Raw genomic sequence first — 7,053 nt, forward strand, 5'->3', positions numbered from 1 at the left:
TATGCAAGAGAAACAGTGTTTTGGTGGATAATAAACCCTGTAGACACCCTCAGATTGTTAGAATAAACCAAATGGTGCGGTTAGGAACTTCTTTTGAAAATCAGAACTTAATAGTCCATATATTGTAATAGATCACATACATTAAAAACTATCACTTCTGTGTATTAGAACAGGGGTCATCAACCCCTGAGCCATGGCCCATTAGTGGATCTTGAGCTGTTTGGAACTAGGTCAACAAAATGTCGGGTGAGCCTACTACTCCTGCAAATGGAGTTGTACACATGTACATGTTTGCCTGCTGCTCATGTAGAACTATACCCTCTCCCCCTACTCTGGCTGAGCTACAAACCTATAAAGGTTGGGGAACCGTATTAAAACAAAGAAGAACCATAGAGACCAGCAGTGGAAATTGCAAGACTGCATTAAATTAAAATAATTTCATGAGATAGAAAAGAAAAGCAAGTCATTATCAGATTTTTCAGTTAAGATTCAAGGTGTTATATGCTACATTACCTGCCAAAATGTTTGGTTATGAACCTATAGTCCACGATTTATTACTGTTTTATGTCTGAGTCCAGATGTAGACATGGCATGTAAAGCATAGGCAACTGCACAGACAGCATTATAAATACTGTAACTGTAGCTGGACATGGACATTTCAAAAAAGAGGGGAGGGACTTTCACCAATTTCTCCTGCCCAGTGCAAATATTCTCCACTTCTTCATTAATAGATGTACCTAGAAATTGGCAGTTGAAGACCTGCTCCCCAAAGCCTTTGAAAAAGCCATGTCCTTTTGTAGTGGAAGGACTTTGACTCTCAATAAATTGCTGAAATCCAGACACATCGTTGGAATGAAACGCAAAGCCTAAAGCTCCACAGAAAATTTCTAAATTCCAATATCTTTGAAATCCAAAGGAAGCAATCTCTATTTGGGCTGTGGTAATCCATAGTTTTCCTAGAGGTTTTCTAGGTTTACTGTCTACATTTTCATCTGATAGATGAGATACAAATCTAAACAAGCCCAGGGAATGAGATTCACCATAGGCTAGTATCAACGTAACCTTTTTACTGATCAAAGCATCATAAATCTTCTCCCCTATATGTAACATCTCAAACACATCACTAATAAAAGTCACAACAGGGATTTTTTGTACAAATGCAACACACACACCCTTCTGAGAAAACATGGGAAGCACAATTTGCACAAATTTTTCTCCATTCTCGTTATCCATAACCACCACTCCAATCGATATCTATCTGAAGTGCAGAAGCAGAGCTAGAATCCCCTTATACTGAAGGTCTTCCTTAGGAACCATCTGGTAGAAGGGAAGACCAAAAGATTTATCCTTCATCACTGGAGTGGGACTATAGGTGAGCTAAAGAGATCCATAAAGATGAGATATGTTAAAGATGAAAGACAGATTTAATATGGACAAATGGACAATTGGAACTGAGAAGAAAATTGAATTTGAAGTAGAGTTTATACAAATCATATAAATATGGGCATTTGGGAGTAAATGTGGCAAAATGCTGCTAAATATTACATTGTGATCATTTAAAAGATAACTTTTATTAAATTATGTATTGATGATATGTAACACTGATTAAATTGTCTAAAATGTTTCAAGGAAGACTAAACCAGTGTTAGAGGTATGAAAAGGGAGAGGGAATATTTCTGGTTTTATATTTGTTGATTTATATACTACTTGATTAAGGTTTTCAAGCTTTAAAAAGATAAATATCAAAAACGTTAAACTTAGGAAGAGTTACATGAGAACTAAGAGCAAGGGGGCCAGGGAGTGAGGTCTTCTTTCCTCCTTGTCAAACATCTGTAACAAACAAACATAACAAGCCCATGGCACCCCAAGCCAAATTACCAAAGCCATATTTTAAGATTCTTTTGGAAGGCCAGGAGGGTTGGAGAAGGTTCCATAAAGACAGGAGTAGAGCAAAAAAAGGCTGTTCTCCTTGAGACCAATAGCCAAAATTCCTTAACTAGCAGGGTCCACAGCAAGACTTTTCCACTGAAGTGAATGGGCAGGCTCATCTCATTTGTATACATTTATTGTATTGAAAAATTCTAATTCTAACAATATTGACCCATTTGTATAACATTATTATTTATCCTTTCCTATTATCTTTGAGATATGATCTGTGAATGGAAACAATTTGCTGGGGAACAAGTTCCTGATTGATTTTTCTCCCAATTGGCACCCTCTCAAGTATTTTGCAATATCTGCATGGGTAAAAATATTTGAGAAATCCTACCTCTGAAAGTCTTTAATGGATTTTTGATTAGACTAAATATACAAGTGGATGAAGCATACAAGAACATAATACTAAAAATATTTTAAAAAATGAATATTTAGCATGAAGGCAGGAATTTTGAGAAGATGAAAATGCAAAGAAAATGTTGATAAATGAATGATTTATTGTACTCCAAGTAAGAAGCTAAAGAACTTTTCCTTATCTTGGAGATCATTTTATCTAATCTCATAAAGAGTATATCAATAAATCACTGATTTACTCCAAGTAAGAAGCTAAAACTTTTCCTTATTTTGTAGATCATTTTCATCTCATCTGATGAACAGTTACTCAGACTCCAGAGATATATCCATTGGAATAAAGAAAAAGTGAAGCAAACCCTCAAAAGCATTTCCTACCTGGGGAATCTTGTACATCTCCAGGAGAACCTTCATGCCAAGAGAAGTAAGGGAATCCAGTCCACCAATCACTGCAATCAGCTTCTTCTCCATGTGGCAACTATAGTTTGGAAAGAAATTCTCCAAAGTATACAAAGGGACCATAGTAGAATGAAAGGTCCAGTTTCCACTATAGTAATTGTCAAAAATTTGGAATCCCAAAGTGATATTGAGAAGTATTTGAGGATTGTCATTAATCTTCTTTACTGCAAAGGCCAAAGCCAGAATATGTTGATAATTCTTCGGAAGCATTCAAGAGTAAATATTGTATTAAGTTTCAAATGGATAATTTATACATCAAATATAATTTACTATATCACATTTATCCTGTTGGGATATACTTGACATCAAGGGGATATACTTGACATCAAGATGTAGTACATTAAAAGAGAATAATTATATTAATCTTAAACAACAGATAGCCTTAGATTTGAAGAAATGGGAAAATCTACAATTGTCATTAATAGGGAGAATTTCAACAATCAAGATGAATATTTTACCCAGAATCTTATACTTGTTTCAAACAATACCAATTAGGCTCGGAAAAGATTATTTTGAAGATTTAAATAAAATTATGTCGAAGTATATATGGCAAGGTTAGAAAGAGAGAATAAAGCTAAAACTCTTACAAGATGCTAGAATTAGAGGAGGTTTTGGTCTGCCTAATTGGGAGTTGTACTATCAAGCTGCAAATTTGATGTGGGTCAAGGAATGGATAACATTAAGAAAGACCAGATTGTTGACATAAGAAGGTCATGATTTGCTGTTGGGTTGGCATGCCTTTTTATGGTATAAGGGAACTAAAACACAGGGTTATTTTAGAAGACATTATATACGGGAGTCTTTGTGGTTAAATTGGGAGAAGATCAAAAGACAATGTTATTTGAAAATTCCAGTTTGGTTATCGATCATTGAAGCATTTTCCTATCCTATAATTTATAAGAAGGAACAAACAGTTAGATATGGGGAAATATTGGATGAAAAGGGTGAACTTAAATCGATGCAAAATCTAGAGGAACAAGGTATAAAGATGAATTGGTTTTTATATGTGCAAATACATTCTAGGTATAATGAAGATTCTAAAACAGAGGGATTCTATGATAAACTGACTGATTTAGATAAGATTTTGACAGGTACTGATGAAAAGGTGATTTAAAAATTATATGGTTATTTACTGGGAATTAAACTAGAGGAAGAACAAGTTAAAGAAACTATGATTGCTTGGGGGAAGAAAATTGGATATGGGATTGATTTAGAGAAATGGAAAAAATTGTGGTCTCAAAATTATAAAATGACAATGTCAATAGCTTATAAAGAAAATTTGTATAAGATGTTTTACAGGTTGCACTTTTCCCCGACAAGAATAGCAAGAATGTTCAAGAATAAATCTCAAAAAATGTTGGAAATGTCATCAGATACCTGGCTCATATTACCATATGTGGTGGACTTGGAAATGGTATTGATATCAGGTCCAAAAATGAGTATTCTGGAATAATCAAGTAAGATACATGAATTGGAGAAGTCAAGGAAACTTGCCTATTAATACAGCTGCAGAAGAAGTTTATTGAATAGCAAGAGTTTTCCAAACTCTGAGTATACCTCTATATAGTGATATCAATTTAATCTAAATAGGAAAAATCCAACAGTTACATTACAAACATTGTTACCTCAAACGATATTTTTCCTTCTTTTTACACAAAAAATATTTGGAAGAATGTTGGGTTTGAAAATAAACTAAAGATGACTAAAAATATGAATGTGGAAAAGCAGAGGAAATAGGAACGTAAAGCTGGATTTAAAGTCATGAAAAATGTATTATGGACAAATCAATCCCAAAAACATTTTGGGGGTTATTTTTTTGCATGGTGACCACTGCAAGGATTGTACATGCTAAGCATTGCAAGGATAAGATACGACAATTAACTGCCTTGATTATAGATAGATTAGAAAAGTTTCTAAGAGACTGAGAGTAATTTGTGGATTTTCTACATGTTAAATATAATGACAGATAGTTAACAAAGGGTTTGGAAGATTAGTTTTATCTTCGGGGTAATCTGTTAACCTTTTTACATATATATGTAAACAAATGTCTGGTTCATTTGATTATTAAATAAATAGATTAACACGTCTGGGATATTTATGAACTCTGCATGTTCTTAGTAACATGACTGCCATGAATTTTTGCATTGTCAGCATCCTGCCATGGTCAGATGTTGGAAAAGCACAATAATGCATTGGTAGAAGAGAATATCTGTAGCTCAGGGTTGAACCAGAGGATACTTGGTACTTTTAAGATTGGTTATTTTCTAGAAGACATTTCATTAGCAAACTAGGTACCATCATCAGAAATTTGCTGTTATGCTTTTCCAAGTCAATTTCATTAATGATTTTTTCCAAACCCTTCTATGTTGTTATAAAGTAAAATGCATATTATGATAGCTCAAAAATAATTTTGATGCTTTTGAGATATTCAAGAAGATTAACCAAATTTTGATAATAGCTTTTTTATTATCATGGATTGTATTTAGCAATAACATTTCCTATTCTGAATACTTCATTAAGTTGCTATCTAATAGAGACAATGCAGAATTCCAGATCAAGTGGAATCTATAACTAACTGAAGAGCATCCTTGGATGAGCCCTATCTGCTCTCATCATTTTTATTGATCAGGGTTTATCTTTTGGAATAAATTAAAATTTTATGTCAGCTAATTTAATTCTGATTGAAGGATGGGAATTATTTTTTGTTCAGTATGGGAACTCCATGCCAATAGTAGTAGTTGCTGCTGCTGCTGCTGATGTTATTGTTGTTTTTGTTATTGAAAATGAGCTGTAGAAAGAGAAATAACCCAAAATCAAAAGACATGTTTTCATAGTGTTAGCCTTCTTTTTAACAGTTTACTGACACTGAAGGACTAAATTTCCAACATGTAGAAAGTCTAAGAAACATTTATTCCTGCATATCTAATCTAAATTAGAAATAAAATAGCCTTTTTCTTCTAAACTGAAAACCTATATTTTTAGAAAAATTTATTTCCAGTAGATAATATTGATGGAAGTAGCATTATTTTTTTCAATTTATGTTTTATTTACAGTTTCCCTTTCACAGCATACCTATTTTGTGGACAGTGCATTTACTGGGTCAATGTCCTTTTTAAACAGTGCTAACAATGATAATACAAATAAGTATGTATAATCCTAATCTTCCAACTTCAACAATACTATTCTCTCTTTATAATTCTTTCTCATTTTCTCCATTAATTCATTTAAACATAACATTTCTTTTCACCATGTATTTATTATCCCCTATTAAGTCACTTATATTTAATATTTTAAAAATCACTCACGATTCCACCATACTTTCAATGTGCCAAATATCTAAAACTACTAATCAGACCAAATATTAACTAAATTCAGTCAATCCCAGGATTATATCTCAAAATCCCCACAATTTCTAATCCTTAAGTTTTAAATTCACAATATATTTTAACACACTGTTAATATTAATAATACAATTAAATTGGCTAATCCTAAACTTCCACCTTCTACCCTTAGCTTACTTTTAAGTGTAGTAAATACATCTATTAGTATATGTGCTACTATTTTCCCTATTTATATTTTCTACATTTCCATTTTATTAATGCATTTTATTGCTATCCATCATCTCTTAATATTTTTGGAGTTCCATCATCTATTAACTTTTTAATCACCCTTTTCTTTCTCTCTCTTGGAATCTTATAACTTTTTGTACCCATTAAGTGTTGCTTTCAGGTTGTCCTTTATCTCTTTCTGCTGCATCCTTTAAACACCCATCCATAAATCTTTCCTTTTTTGAAGAGATTTTTTTTTTCTCTAAACTTTTCTTTTTCTTTTTTAAAGAGATTTCTCTTTTTTCGCTCTGTTGTATTATAAACTTTTAAGGAGTTATCTATTTTGTTTCTACTTATTAATCCTTTGTCTTCATTATTTTTGTCTTCTTGTATCTTATTTTGATTTTCCTCTTCCACTTCTTCTCATTTTTCATCTATTTTTTGAATATCTTGGTCATCTTTTTCCCCCAGTTGTTGAGAGGCTTCTACACTCATTTCTTTATCTTTAGAAAATCCCCTTACGTTATTGTTCTATATGGTTTCATACATGTTTTTAAGCATCAAAATTATTTCTTCATATCCTTCTACTATCCCCTGGTTATCCATTTTATTGCAATTCAATAAAAATTACTCAATATCCTTCTATAGTTCCAACGTCCCAATATTTAAACACTCCCAAAGAGCCAGTTATTAGTAAAATTTAATCAATCTCATAATTATACCTCCAACCCCCCTAAGTTTATATTTTTAAAAATTCTTT

At 32.4% G+C, this 7,053-nt stretch overlaps 1 pseudogene; it reads right to left on the reverse strand.

Moving 5' to 3' along the window:
- Window positions 1-504: 504 nt before the first annotated feature.
- Window positions 505-2,757, reverse strand: LOC148124238 (vomeronasal type-2 receptor 26-like; annotated as a pseudogene).
- Between the last annotated feature and the right edge of the window lie 4,296 nt (window positions 2,758-7,053).

This window comes from Pseudonaja textilis, chromosome Z, assembly GCF_049901715.1.
Source record: "Pseudonaja textilis isolate UNSWEBS1 chromosome Z, rPseTex1.2, whole genome shotgun sequence".
Classification (NCBI taxonomy): Eukaryota; Metazoa; Chordata; class Lepidosauria; order Squamata; family Elapidae; genus Pseudonaja; species Pseudonaja textilis.